Genomic DNA, 15,433 nt, shown 5'->3' on the forward strand with positions numbered 1-15,433 from the left:
TTTCAGGACTATTTGTCAAGCACTGGGGACGGGTGCTGCAGAGGAAGACTTCTGTGTTGTGGAGTTTCAACAGCTTTAAACTATCATTATACAGGGGGAGACTGGGTGGAGGGAACACTGAGCGATGCTGGGTGGGTGTGGGAATGGTGGCATGCACTGTGAACAGTGAGTGGGAGGCTGGGGGTGGGACTAGGTCTAAGTGAGATGGAGACAAGGAATTGGGGTGCTAGGGACAGGACTAAATGATGAAAGAGGCTGGGGAAAGCACCAAAGGAAAGAGAATGTGGGTGTGAACAACAATGCTCTGTCAAGGAAGGATAGGGCTGCGAAGGAACAGAGCATGACTGGAAGTACAAACATTGACTGAGGAACCAGAAAGTGGAAGGGAAAAGTACCAGGCTATTGGAAGCAACCTTCTAGAGTGGAGAATGGACTGGGAAAGGGAGAGAGGATTTGCTGAGCCAGGTAGGGATGACCATACTGTAGGGCCAAGGGCTCTTAATAGAAAACAGACAAAAGAGGGATCAACAGCCCAAGGGCTGCCTGTGAGTGGCCAAGCCAGAGTACAGAGGTCAGACTAGCCATGGCTTGGAGAAAGCAGCCTCTCTGGTCTCCTTTTCCACAGCTGTCAGCACAAATGGGTGAAAGTCTCAGCAGTATATGTGTCCTCTTCAGAGCTGACCTAAAAGAGGTCATAGACTCCCACTGTGCCCTGGTGGTTCCAGAGGCCCTGAGAGCTCAAGTGGATGAACCTATGCAGGAAAATAAACAAATCAACTCTGAGCCCAACTGTTCCATCCTTCCTACTAAACACTTTTAGCCTCCAAAAAGAGGACAACAGCATCCAAACAGCCTACTCTGAATGGTCCCTGACCTTTACTCACCTTGAAACTTACCTGGGCATTGATTGTATCAGTATCACTTCACCTATGCCAAAATCATACCACAGAGCATGCTACAAATCACTGGAGGGTCACTGTAGAACTGTGTGTACCCCTGATTCTGATCCTATGCATTTATGAGTGCAAATGAATGCTGGGGCCCTTGGACAGTCATAGAATCATATAATGATGGGGGTTGGAAGGGATCTCTAGAGCTCATCCGGCCCAAGCCCCTGCTAAAGTAGGTTCCCCTTGATTAAGCAGTACTGGAACATGTCCAGGTGGGTTTGGAAACTTCCCGAGAAGGAGCCTCCACACCCTCCCTGGGCAGCCAGGGCCAGGGCTCCCTCACCTCAACACCAAACAAGTTTTTCCTCGTATGTAAGTGGAAGTTTTTGTGTTCCAGATTTATATGCATTACCCCTTGTCCTGTCACTGGAGATTACAGAAAAAAGCATTGTCCTGTCCTCCTGACATCCACGCTTTAGGTACTTACAAGTGTGGATGAGATCGTCCCATAGTCTGCTCTTCTCCAGGCTGAACAGCCCCAGGTCCCGCAGCCTTTCCTCCTCACAGAGTTGTTCCAGTCACCTCAGCATCTTGGTAGCCCTGGGCTGGACTCTCTCCAGCAGTTCCCTGTTGCTCTTGAACTGGGGAGCCCAGAACTGGACACAGGACTCCAGATGAGGCCTCACCAAGGCAGAGGAGAGGGTGAGGACAACACCCCTTGACCTGCTCACCACACTTTTCTTGATGCCCCCCAGGATGCCATTGGCCTTCTTGACCATGAGGGCACATTGCTGTCTCATGTAGTGATAGAGTGGGATTTGGATGGATCTGTCTGTTGAGCTCTTGCAACATTAGAAAACATTCCCACTTCTCTCCCTCATGCACAGGAGGGTGGAAGAAGTGTTGCAGTTGCATAGTCAAGTGCCTTGGGATTAGGAAATATCAGGCTGGAAGCATGTTTATGCAATCTCCCTACTCCTTTCAGGTGCCAGGCATTATGTGAGACCTTGTAGTTGCAGGAGATCCCATGATGTGGTCATGCAGTGAAAGGCACTTGTTGCATGATCACATTGCAGGATCGCACGTGAACTTGTTTACCTCCCTTGGACCACTGCCTCTTTCAGCTCACAGGCAGATTTGCATGCATCCATTCAACATTTAACATTTAACTGAGCCTGCCAGGTCCCTCCTCAGTGATTGGACAGATCTGGGCAAGTCTTATCGGTGATTTAAGGTGGGATTTACTTCACAGATGTGCCCAGCTGTCTCCACTGAGATTCTAGGGTAGCAAGGCTCCAAACTTGAACATTACAACAGAGGCATCACTTAAATGGCTGAACCTAGGCTACAGGCCCTCAGTCATGAGAAGGTACTGGATTTGTTCCTTCTTCACATGATGCCCAGATCTGAGCCTTCTTTTCTTCACAAACTCAGCCATTTCCTTGGACCTCAGTGAAGCAAGGAACTGAAGAGATGGAGGAGTTGCCTATCAGCTTGAGATACTGCATGCTGACTGATCAATCTCCATTCAGATCTCAAGATACTGGAGTATGGTAGACTGGAGGAGACTGAGGGGAAATCTCACTCTCAGCAACTCACTGACAGGAGGTTGTGGCCGAGGGTGGATTGGTCTACTCCCAAGCTACAAGTGAGAGGATGAGAGGAAATGGCCTCAAGTTGAACCAGGGGATTGGAGTTGAGGAAAAATTTCTTCCCCAAAGGGTTGTCCAGCCCTGGCACAGGCTGCCCAGGGCCAACTGGTATTGCTTAAAGGCCTTTTGCAATCTCAACGATTCTGTGATTCTATGACAGAGAATCCTTAACTGCCTGGAGGGCACAGAAGTGTTTTTATTTGCTGAGAAGAGAAGCAGGAATGAATGGGCCTTGCTGAAAAAAGTGAAGAGCACAAAATAGTGTTAACTTGCTTTTACAAGACTGGGTAGATTGTGTTACAGAAATGCCAGGAAATACTGCTACTGGCTCGGTGGCCTCCAGATTTCCAAGAACACAGTACATGATCCTTTGGCATGTACAGACGTAACTTTCTGTTTTAGTCCCATCTTATTTAGATTTCAAGAGCTCACCTGGTGTTTTGCATTAAGCATTTGTATTTCTGGGACATTCCCAGCACTGCTCCAGTTCATTGACATGGAGTAAAAAGATCAGAGGAGGTAAAAGATCTTTCATTGAGAGTGGCTCTACAATAGAGAGTTGATCTACAATAATGTGCACAGAAGGATCTGGTGGGGTTGTAGAGCAGCCTGACATTTCATTACAGTTTGGCCATCTTGAGACATGCCCAAATCCCTGTGGTAGCTGAGAGTCACGAGGAGACAGAGCTCACTCACCTTCTGACTTTCCGATGCCTGCTGCAAAACCAGAGCCCTGGCTAGAGGCTGGAGTGTCTGGAGTGTCCTGACGCAGCAAGGATTGACATGTCTTTGACACTCAAGCTTCCAAATAAACGCTCTTGTCCTCCCAGGAGTCCATCTTGGTGATGAATGATAAAAGTGATGCCTAGAACTGAAAATATTTGTCCCTTCTACACCTCTGAGGAAGATACTTTCCAGTTCCTGTCTTATGTCTGTTGATTATAACACAGACATGACTGAGTGCAGAGCAGGACTGTATTTCTAAACTGGGATCTCTAGGGTTACCTTGAAAGAGATAGCTTCAAGGCTAATGTCTTCTCCCGGAGTCTCATCTCCAGGATCTCAAAAGTGGTTTGGATGTAAGCTTGGAAAATCTCATGCATGAATTCTACCTTACCACTGACCACATCTTTCTCGAATCCTCCAATCTCCAAAGGAGGAAAAGAAACATAGGAAGATTAAGGTTTCTCCTTTTAGAGTTGCTTTTTGCTGACAAACTGCCACAGATCCAAAAAGAGGGTTATCTTTTCTGCTAATCCTCTTGAAACACACGTCTGAGACGAAGTGAAGAGCCTGAAATGTGGGTTTGTTCAGATTGGAGAAGACAAAGCTCAGGGCATCTCATTGCTACTTTTGGCTACCAAATGAAGAACTGTAGAGAAGACAGAGTCACTTGAGAGGTGTGCAGAAAAGTATAAAATGCAATGAACACGTGCTGCAACAGGTGAAAAATCTGGAAGTAGTTAAGCCTGAGGACATGATCCCATAACAGCTATGGGATCTCTAATCCTGGAGACAGTGAACTCATTGTGGTCCTGGGTAACATGATCTACTTGACCCTGTTTTGAACAGGGAAAGTGTTGGACAGGAAATCTCCACAGGTCTCGTCCAACCTTAATGATCCTATGATTCTCCGTTGTAATTGATTCAACTCTTCTCTCCCAGCATGTGAGACTCACCTAGGTCCTGCCTGCCTAGAGAGGGCTGTCTCTTTCAGAAGAGGCCCTTTCTGTATGGAGTCTTGTGTGGTAACATACTTTGGTGAAGATGCAGTGTCTCAGTCCCTTTGGGATCTTGTAAGACAGGGGTGGGTGATACTCCAATTCAGCCTGGTGCAGCAGCCTCTTAGAAATGTTGAGGTTGTAAGGGATGTCTGGAGATCCCATATGGGATCTATGACAGATCCTTTCTGAAACAGAGGCCTAGCTTTACGTTATAAAACTGCCTTTCCCTGGTGACTTAACAGGGCTTGAATAGATCCTTCACTTGAAACAGGAGTCATATTTACACTAGTAACAAAATAGTGCCTTTCTGTGGTTAGTGGGTAACTGTACCAGAGTCCTGTGAAGGACCCACAAATGTCCCTGTTCCACAGCTAGAACTCCCAGGATCTCCCATGCCAGAGATCCCTTCAATCCAGGCTCCAGTCTACTCAAAGGAAAAAGAGAAGGAAACTCACCACCCAGCCTACCACCACCTCCCTGCCTGTCTTCCCCAGCCTCCTGAAAAGTCTCAAAAGCAACTCAGAGGGAGTTTCTTCAATGTACAGGAGTCACACGCAAAGGACCTGTTGTAATTAAATGACCCATTAGAGTTTCCTAGTTGCTCTTCCCTGCTCTTCTCCAGAGTTCAAAAGGTGATGTAGGATGACATGCTCTGCTCTACATAATCTTGCCAGATATTGCCAGCAGCATGACGAGACGCCCCTTCATTGTACATTAATTCCACTAGGCATACGGCCCAAAAATCAAAGTACCTCATTAAAGTTTAATTAAATTTCCCAAGTGATTTGCTCCCAGGCTTAGAACCTGCAATGCAAGATGAAGCATGTCTGCATGCATATATGTGTGTGTATGTGTGTGTGTATGTCTGGAGTTTTTGGGTTTCTTTTTTCTTTTATTATTATTTACACACGTGATTTTTTTCCTAAACATTATCAACACTTCATGGCTGGGGTATGGAATAAAACCAGAAGTGGAAATTGAGTCCAGACTACATGAAGAAAAGACAAATCTTACAGGCTTTTTGCACTCACCGCTCCACCTGAGAGGGCTACTCTCTTGAGACAACAGCAGGACATAGGCAGGAGGTACAGTGATCAGGAATCAGAAGTCCCCCTCAAATAGATTAGTTCCCACTATCGAGGTTTGGCAACAAAACAGAGACACACAAGGAGTTCACAACTCAATACTTTTGGATGGCAAACAAACCCAGATGTCTTTACATTAAAGTTAAGTCCCATATCTTTTGAGGTCCCTTCCAACCCTTAAGATTCTGCAATTCTGTGATCTCATCCTCACCTATAGTCTAAGTGAAAAACAAAAAGGTGAGCAAATTGATGGCAGAGGGTTGGAGCCACCTGCAGTCCCTTCAGTTTGCTTCAAGTGCTGCACCAATGCATGAAGGTTATACTACTATACTCATCTTTTTTTCTGGGTCTTCCAGTGTTTTGTATACTTTCTCCAGGACACTATCCTTCTCCATCTTCACTACTTTTTGCAGAAGCAGCACATGGATGCTTTTTTGGGTCTTATAGGGGAGCAGTGTGGTGATGATGTTTTTCAGCCTGTACATCTATGCCATTTTCCAGTGAGAGGGCATATGGAGATATGCAGACCTCCAGGCTAGGATAGGTCTGACCTCAGGGTCTTTTAAGGATGATCTTTTTGCTTTGAGTTCTTCCTAGGTCTTCAGAGGTGGCTAGCTCTTCTCATGGACTCCAGAGGGAGACTAGTCAGTTAAAATCCTTTAGAGACCTTAGCTGTATGCCCAAAGGTGAGTGAATGTAGGCCTAAATGAGTGTGCAAGAATCCTACAGCTGGCAATGCACACTATTATGGTACTCTGGTTTGAGGGGGAAAAAAAAAGAGCTGTTGACATCAACTGATGTTCACTCAACTGGAAAAAGTAACTTAATCTCCTCTTCCCCTTTGTTATTATTTCCTGCAATTCCTACCTGAGGTGGAGAGAGGATGGGAGGCTGTTGTTTCCAAAGACCTGTTAAACCAGTTCTTGTGTAAAGATCCTCTTTACAGCCTGGATATCAAAAACTTCTGCCTGGAGGATTTTGACAAGTAAAGCAGCTGGACAAGGATTTTGGTAGGACAACATTCACCAAAGGTCAAGAACCTTTTTCTACTCTGCTCCGTGGCACACAAATGCATGTCAGTCATTAACCTCACAGGAAAAAAAAGACCAAGACCACTCCATGATGAACCTAAACAGTTGCTTACTGACAGTCTAAGCAGGTCCAGTGTCCATGATCTGCCATGATGGTCAACTGACTTGGTCTAGTAAAGTCCATACAATTAAACTCTCTCCAGAGCATCTAAACAACCTGCCAGGAAGGGTCCTTGGGCCATGCTAACTCCCGATCTAGGAACAGGGATCTTTTGGTTTCACACCAACAGGCATAGGCCAAAACCAAGCTAAGGACTACACTAACAACAGTACAAATGTCTGAGCTCTGATGGCCAGTCCGTGTCAAGATATATCCAAGTCATCTCTGTTATTTCCTGCATACTGGAAGTTAATCTCCAGATTAAAATTCCCTGAAGAGGAAAGCAGGAGCCAAGACTGAGGCCTTGTTCAGGGGACTGCAAAAAAGGGAACAAGGACAGACTTCAGAGATCCTTGCACAGTGATCATGTACTGTAGTGGCAAAAGGGGAAATTTTCCTCTATTTTCCCTTGAACTGGGGTGGATGGATAGCAAACAAAAGCAAATACTGGAACACTTACTCATATTGAAAGAAGTATGAGCACAAAAACCAGTCAACCCCTTGAAACTTCAAGTGAGGTGGGGATTTCCATGTATTGCATGTGTTTCCAGATCTAAAGATAAGAGTACAGCTGGTCAAACATTTTCCATTGATGATTTCCTTGCAGAAAACATCCTTTTAAGGAAAAAAAAAAAAAGAAACTCAAAGAAACTCTAGGTTTAGCTTAGTTTCCCTTAAGTACACTTAAAAAGAAAATGCATTTTGCACAACTTTTACACTTTTTTCTCCCCTTTAATGGCCCAAATGCATAAAGGAAAAATAAAAGTGATGCCTGATTAGTCAGAGTGAAATGGTTTGATTTTTTTTTTTTTTAGACATGTTGCATATTCTTTTAAAAAATATCTGGTTTTATAGCATCATCCAAGCTGCCCTAGAAAATCCATAGAGAATAGAAATGTCATAGAATCATAGAATGGTAGGGTTGTAAGTGACCTTTTTTTTTATTTTCCCATGTACTGTATTTCTTTCTGTTATCTGCAATTAACTGTTTCTTGTTCAAGTTTGGCTTCATTCTCCTTGCCTTATTATACCATTATGAAGACCTATTTAGTTTTTGTATGTTAGAGAGAACATAATGAAAATACAAAACTCCCAACTGAAACTTTCTGGTTTAGCAAACACTCTCAGATTTTAAAAACCAAAAATTTTAAAAGAGCTATGGAAATGTGATCTTTTCAATCACTATATCCACATCTGCTGTCCGTTTCCCCATTACTTGTAAGCCTTTTGGTCAGTTTTAATCTAAACTGAGGGCATGGAAGAAGTCCCAAAGATGTGAAGGTCAGATAATTTTGATGATATTTGTTGGATTCAGACACTGTAATGCTTTTTCTTTCTGAGGATATGGCCATAGTATGCACACAGCTGTACTGCTGGACTCAAGAGCATTCACTTGGGCAAGACCTATTAGTAGTGCCTGGTATGCAAGAAAACTTTTGAGGTAATCTCTTCAAAGGATGATATCTGCATGACACAGAATTACTCAGAATGGGTCAGACTCTCCCATGCAGCTTTCTTGTCATGCCACAACCTGCTATAGGACTCTGGGCAAATCATAGCATCCCTCTTACCCTTGTTTCTCAGCCTGTAAAATGGTTATCCTTTCTGCACTGAAGGGTGTTTACGTGGTTAAAAGATTGGAGTTGTTTGGAAGGAAGGAAGGAAAGAACATGAGTGAGTAGGTTATTTATCTCCCCAAGTTTGGGAGTGGCCTTGGATCTCAGTGCAGACACAGCTAAAGGTAGGTGAGATAAAACTCACCTCTAATGTCTACAAAATATACATTGGCTTGAGAGACACTATTTATATACAGTAGAGAAAAGGATATTACTGGGACGTTTGAGATCAAATGATCAGTCCCACTCAGAATTTCTGATGGGATTATCTCCTAATGCTGAAGACTGTTCCTACCATATCCTGTGTGAATGGGAAATATTTGAGGGAGGGTGAGAGGAAATTAAATTAAAAATACTTGTAATCTTAAAAACCAACAGTGTTTAGAGATGTAGGATCACAGAAACAGAGCTGGGAAGAGCTGTGGTTTCTTCCCAGACTGTGAAGAGGCAACTGAAGGCAAAAATAATCAGAGGGCTCTGGGGAGACCTTATTGCAGACTTTCATAATATAAAGGGGTTTGTAAGGAAAATGGGGGGAGGCTTTTTACCAAGGCCTATAGTGACAAGACAAGAAACAGTGATTTTAAACTGAGAGTAGATTTAGGTTGGACATTTATGTTGGGGATGGTGAGGCCCTGGCACAGGCTGCTCAGAAAGACTGTAGCTGCCCCATCCCTGCAAGTGTTCAATGGGAGGTTGGACGAGGTTTGGAGCAACCTGGTCTAGTGGAAAGTGTCACTACTCATGGGTAGTGGGATTGGACTAGATGAACTTTGAAGGTCTCTTCCAACCCAAACCATTCTGTGATTTTATGATTTAAGCCCTTGCTATTTAACATTAACTATATTCTGGTGAACAATTTTATTTTACTAAAAGTATGAGATTTTTTCAATAAACACATGATTGATAGATTACTGTCTTCAAAATCAAAACTGCATTAGAAAATACATATTTTTCATTTAAAAAAATGAAGGTTTTTACAATATTTTTTTTTTTCTAAAAAGGCAACTTTTTGTTGAAGAACAAATGATGAAAACCTAAACTGCAAGAACGATACAGATAATTGAATTGTTTATTTCTGATTTTGCCTGTACCTTTCAGCCAAGCAATATGACATCTACACAACTAGGCAACATGTCTAAAAAACAGGGTTACATGTGTTTGGAGGCTGAAGGGAAACCAGGATCCACTTCCTCACCCTAAAGTCTGCATTGTCTATGGCAGATGGTCATTATGAATAGAGTGAGTCAGGACTCCACAATTACAGTGTTGCTTCTGCCACCAAATCACCACTTGCCCTTTGCCAAGTCCCTTAACCTCAGTGAGCTCTGACTAACCTGTCTGCAGTACCAGAATGATCATTCCTCTCTTAAAGGTCCTGGGAACGTCCATTATTCTCTGCAGAATCCTAAAGCATTGGTGAGCACGAGATTGACCTCTTTTGGGAGAAATTGTAGGAATAGGCTGAGCCTTGGGAGATAAAATTGCTAAGATGAAGACATTTGGCCAGGAAGGAAGATTCGCAGCAACACGTGGTAAAAGCACAGCCAAGCTTACTGGAGAACTGAGGCAAAGCAGTGCTTAACAAACTGATGTGGTGACGAAGTACAGTGTTCTCTTGATGCTTTTTGCTGGGAAATATCTGAAAGATCTTAATTACTTGAGGATATAGCAGCCTGATGCCCACTGATTGCACTTGGAGACACGTGTCCTGGCCACTCTTCAGGTTGGACGTCCAAAAATGAGTCATGTCATGGAAATAGTGAAACCAGGAATTGACTGTGTGTACCTCGTCCTGGTTAGAACTGGTACAACACCAGTTCTGCAGTGCTTAGCCCTGAAACAGGCACAATGACATCCAGGGAGGCAAGAGGAGAGAGAATCATTCATCGCCACTGCTTATCATCATTATTGCTAATATTTTTGGGGAACTGAAGGGCAGAGATCCACTTCCTGATTCTAATTTGTGCACAGCTCTATTCACAGTACTGGTGAATGCTCTTGTAGTGAAAATGACACGATAAACCTTGGCATTTGTCTTAGGATCACAGAAAAAAAAATGTAGGGTGCTATCTATCCTACCTAAATTTAGGCACTCAAGAGTTTAACTCTTAATCAGGTAACTATTACTATGTCCCTTCTCTGCCCAAGTAATAATAATAATAATAATAGTAATAATAGTAATAATAATAATAATAATAATAATAATAATAATAATATTAAACTTCTTATATAGGACAGCATACCTACTTTGCCTTCCGGGAATCATCCTGATCAGTGCAAACTCCTGAAACACAGACAGGAATCACCTTGGCCAGTGCTGCTTGAACAAGCAAAACCCATCTCAGTACCCGTACTATTGATCAGGGTAGACAATAGTGCTCCAGTACTGGTGCCTTGGGGCTTCCTAGTTTGCTAAAAGAGGCACAGTCTAAAAATCCAAGACTGACTTAATTTATTTAGGTTTCCTCTAGTCAAAGCAGAAGTCTGAGAATCTCCAGATATAGTCAGTTTATTTTAATTTTTATTTATTTTAAAATAATACCATTTGTCCTTTGTCTTACTTGGTCTTACTTACCCTATTCTCCAGAAGATATAAAGGGAGGCGAGAGCAATGAGGTTGGATTTAGCTGGCTCCAGTGTGTTTCCTGCAGTTAAATGATTCCCAACACCACACGAAGAGCCTGGAGAAGTGTAGACAAGACCAAGATTCACCACCAACGTTTTAGTGCCAATGTAGGTAATGTTATCACCTCTGAACTACCAGAGGACTTCAACCAGGGCCCCACAATGCCCCCTGACAGCTTCCCTACAAACACAAAACCACAAAGAAGTCCTTCACCCCAAGTACTTCAGAAAGGAGTGGAACTACTATTAACATATTAATGTCAGGATATGTCCTCACTCCTGCTGCATGCTGGTTTCGAGTGCAACCCCCTAAGCTTGAGTGCAACTACTTCTCATTTGCTTCCATGTAAGCTCAGGCACACCAGATGTAGCTTATTCCACCCCTTCCTTGCATTTTTTAGCATCCAATCACACCCACGTTGATGTGAAGTAGCTCCACCGAAGCACAGGTACCCAGGGTTTACATAAAATGGAAGAGGTGCTGTGGTTTCTACCCTGAGACATCCAGAGAAGAAACCAGATGAAGAGACATCAAAGCTCAGCTGTAGTGGAAAGGGATCTCAAACTGATAGTAAAAGTCCTGAGCTACTTGCAGCTGCTAAAATTACTTAATGTTTAGGGTTTTTGGGCTTTGGTCACACAACTTACTGGTAGCTGTCTGCAAGAGACCTGAGTTTGTCTATATACCTGTGCAAAAATAGCTGAGAAGATGGAGCACAGCAGCACAGCCTATGGGTCTGCTAAGGTCAAATTCTCTGTGACATCCTTTACCTTTCAAAGGAAATGAAGAACTGGGTTTTAATACATTTAGAGCATGGAGGACTTGTGTTTAATGCATTTTATTGCACTTGTACAAATGCTTGCAAGTCTGCTGAGGATCTGGCATCTTCTGGGACTTCCAAGGTAAGAGTCTGGCCTTTGGACTAGACAGGCTGATCCTGATATAATTGTGTAAACCCAGAGGGAATGAAAGATTATGAACTTGCTTACTTATGAAAAAAAGATGAGAGAAGCTGACCCTGGTAAACCTGCTTACGGTTTATAGTTCAGTACAACGTTGTGTGGGAAGTGGTTGTAGCACAGTGTGAAAGGAGGTGGCTAATAAAGAAGCCCCATGCAGGATAGAAGTTGTAGGATGAGTGAGGAATTGCAGGAAACCTCAGAGAACCAAACTGAAAAAATGCTGAATGATAGATGGTAATGAGGGAGAGCCAGAACCCGGTGGAGATAACCAGTGCCAGTCTTTTTGTTTCAGCAATGAGTCAAGAGGAAGGACAGGCTGCAGGGAGCTATTGGATGCTGTAGTAATAGCTGAGCAACATGGACGCTCCTCTGTGGGCTGTGTCCCAGACTGGGACACATCTGTGGCTACACCAGTGCTATGAAACAAAACTGCATTGACTGTCTCACCCTCACGGCAGTGGGCATCATCTTGGCCATACCTTTACATATGTAACCTACAAAGCCTGGTGGCCCCACCACAAACTTCCCCTTGGGAATGGTTCTCGGTCTATGTTGACTCCGGACTTGCACCTGGGAATTAGTTGGGGTGCGTTAAATGTCTCAGACCAAACACTTTGCCAAAGATTACAATTGCTGTTTACTGATGAGGAAAGGACTCATATTTCAAGTGCAGGCATTGGGAAGTCCCTTTTGCTGGTACCTTTTCTCTCCCACACTCCAAGCTCTCCTCAGTCACTCCTGTACTTCTCCACCAAAGACATTTCACTAGTTGGAGACATCTGAGCTCACTGTTTCCTCGTCAATCTATTGGTCCCAGGACAAATGGCTCTTTTGGACTTTTATGGGTCTTGGACAAACTCTCTCTTCCTTGATGTCCTGGCCATACACGACCTGGCCATTCTCAACTCTGCACCATTTAACCACCCACCGTTTTGCCGCCACTTCCATTTTCTGGTCCCAAGGCTTAGCATAAGGTGAGAGGGAGAACATAGTCTGTTCCTAACTCCACATCTCCACCTCTTCCTTCAAACTCTCAGCTAAAATGAGCTTCATCCTAGAGACATATTATGCTGCCTTTTCTTTGAAGAAAGACAGTAAAAGTCAAGGAATGAGCCAGAAAGGTTATGTTTCCACTACTCAGTGGTTTTTTCATCCCAATTAATTTAGATATTGTCTGTTGCCAAGCTTAGACCATTTTGTGCTTCAATTGGCTTTGCCTCTCTGGTCCCTCACACTGGAGTGGTCCTGTGCTGGGGCAAGGCAGGAAGAGACTTTCTACTTTTTGAATACAAAGTAATTTAAGGTGACTTAAAATGTCAATTTAACCAAAGCTATGGTTGTAGCCACGAGCCTCAGGTGTTATGTTAAAAAACCCTCTTTTAATAAGTGACAATTTCTAGGCTGTAAAGGTAACGTAAGAGCAAGTCCCCTTCAGAGCCTTACGACTCTCGAAGTCTCATTGCTTTTGATTACCCATAGCTTCCTCTGTCTCAGTAGCCCACACCTCTGATTGCCTCCTTCTTTGGTCCCTGTGTTTTGGGGAATTATGTGAAAGCACAAGCTGTTTAGGAACTTATTTTTGAGTATTAGTGCTTCTGCATCAGTAAGAGATGGGAGGAAAAATTCAGTAACAGACTGACAGTCTAGATAGCAGTTTCTGAAATTCCAGAAAAAAACCACTCCACCTCCAAATACCTCTTCAGGAACTCACAGAGTCTTCTAAACTGTGATTTGCATCTTGGCTTCTTGAAATGAAATGGATTTTCCACCCCCCCCCCTCCACTCCTCTCAAAATAAAAGCAGTTGTGGAAATACATTCTGTCTCTTTCTTGGGACTTTGGATTGTCATTAACATCCATGCATTATTCAGTGGGCTGAATATGAGTGACTCAGCATAATTTCTCCCCTTTGAAAGGTGAGAAAAGCTGCAACTTTGTCAAAATGCCCCACGGCCCTTCATTTAACTGCAAAAAGGGAAACTTAATTTCTTAGAGAAGTTTAATTAAAAATTAATTAATTTGTGAAGAAGCAGTGGATGTCCTGAATAGATTTTTCATTTCAAAAGGAAGACTTGAAAATGGGTGCTCTAATCCTGTGTAGTGTTGGGAAAATAATGAATGGGTGCATTTTTGTAAGGAAGGTAGTCAGGCTGTAAGCTTTGTGGGGCAAGAAGCACAGGAGGGTTGCAGGGGGGAGGGATGTTTAATTGTATTATTTGCAAAACAAATAATTATTAAATATCCTCTGATCTGAAGGGTCAGTGAGAAGCGAAGATTCCCTTCAAGTTATAAAGCTTTGTCGTAACTCTACCAAAACCCAACAAGACAGGAGCAATTATACAGTAAAGTCCAGCTACCTTTCTAATTGCACTTCCCTTTTCCTCCTTTCTTCCCCTCAAAACTCACCTTGCAACAATTTCAGCAGCCTGAGCTCTGATCCTGTATCGAATGTGCTGAACGGATAAAATCTGCAGCAGAAACAAGTTGTCTGTGAGATTAACTCATCTCTGAAATCAAAATTATGCAAACAGGACCCACCCTAATTTGTGTGAAAAGGCTGTGTGTTATGATTTTAAAAGGTCTGTAAGCGTCAAAATGCCTAATCTCTCAGGCTTCCCTGTGCAGGATCTGATCCAGGACAGACTAGTACATTCTCTTTAGCTCTGCTCTCCACCTTCAATATGATGCTTAAGACTTGGAGGGTAGGGGGTCCAAGTATCATTCAGGCACAGGCACTATCTTTCTGTTGAGTTATGTTTTAGTGGCATCTTATTTTATAGGCACTTGTAGTAGTTTTGCCTGGGCTGGGTTTTGGTAGTGGGGGCACTACAGGGGTGGCTTCTTTAAACAAAGAGCTGCCAGAAGCTTCCCCTGTAGCTGACAGGGCTAATGCCAGTCATTTTGAAGCTGGACCCCACAGCTGATCCAGGCCTGGCCAATTACTGACTGAGGCAATGCCTCTGTGAATAATGTATTTGAGAAGGGGAAGGAAGTTGCTGTGCAGATGTTAAACTGCAACAACAACAGGGAGTGAGAATGTGAGAAGAACATCTCCACAGACACTAAGGTCAGTGGCAAAGGAGGGGGAAGAGGTGCCTGGGCACCAGAGCAGAGATTCCCCTGTGAGCTATGGTGTAGCCCATGGTGAGGCAGCTCTGCCCCTGCATCCATGGGGGTCACAGGGGAATAGAGATCCTCCTGAGCCCATGGAGGACCCCAGGCCGGAGCGGGTGGATGCCTGAAGGAGGCTGTGACTCTGTGGGTAGCCCACACTGGAGCCTGTTCCTGGCAGGACCTGGGAGTCCATGGGGAGAGAGGAGCTCACCCCAGAGCAGGTTTGCTGTTAGGACTTGCGATCCTGTGAGGGACTCAGGCTGGAGCAGTCGGTACCTGAAGGACTGTTCTCCCGGTGGGTGACCCATGGTGGGGCAGGATGTGAGGAGCTGCCCCCATGAGAGGCCCCATGATGGCACAGTTCATGCAAAAGCAAAGGCCCTACATTGGAGAAGTTCATGGAGGACTACATCCTGTGGGAGGGGCCCCACACTGTAGCAGTGGGAAGTGTGATGAGGCCTCCCCCTGAGAATCATCATCAGCAAAATCCGTCTGTAACGAATGGACCATAACACCCATTGTCTGTCTCTTGTGCCACTGAAGGGGAAGGAAGGAAAGTCCTGTGAAGAAG

The sequence above is a fragment of the Colius striatus genome, chromosome 2 (genome assembly GCF_028858725.1).
Source record: "Colius striatus isolate bColStr4 chromosome 2, bColStr4.1.hap1, whole genome shotgun sequence".
Taxonomy (NCBI): Eukaryota; Metazoa; Chordata; class Aves; order Coliiformes; family Coliidae; genus Colius; species Colius striatus.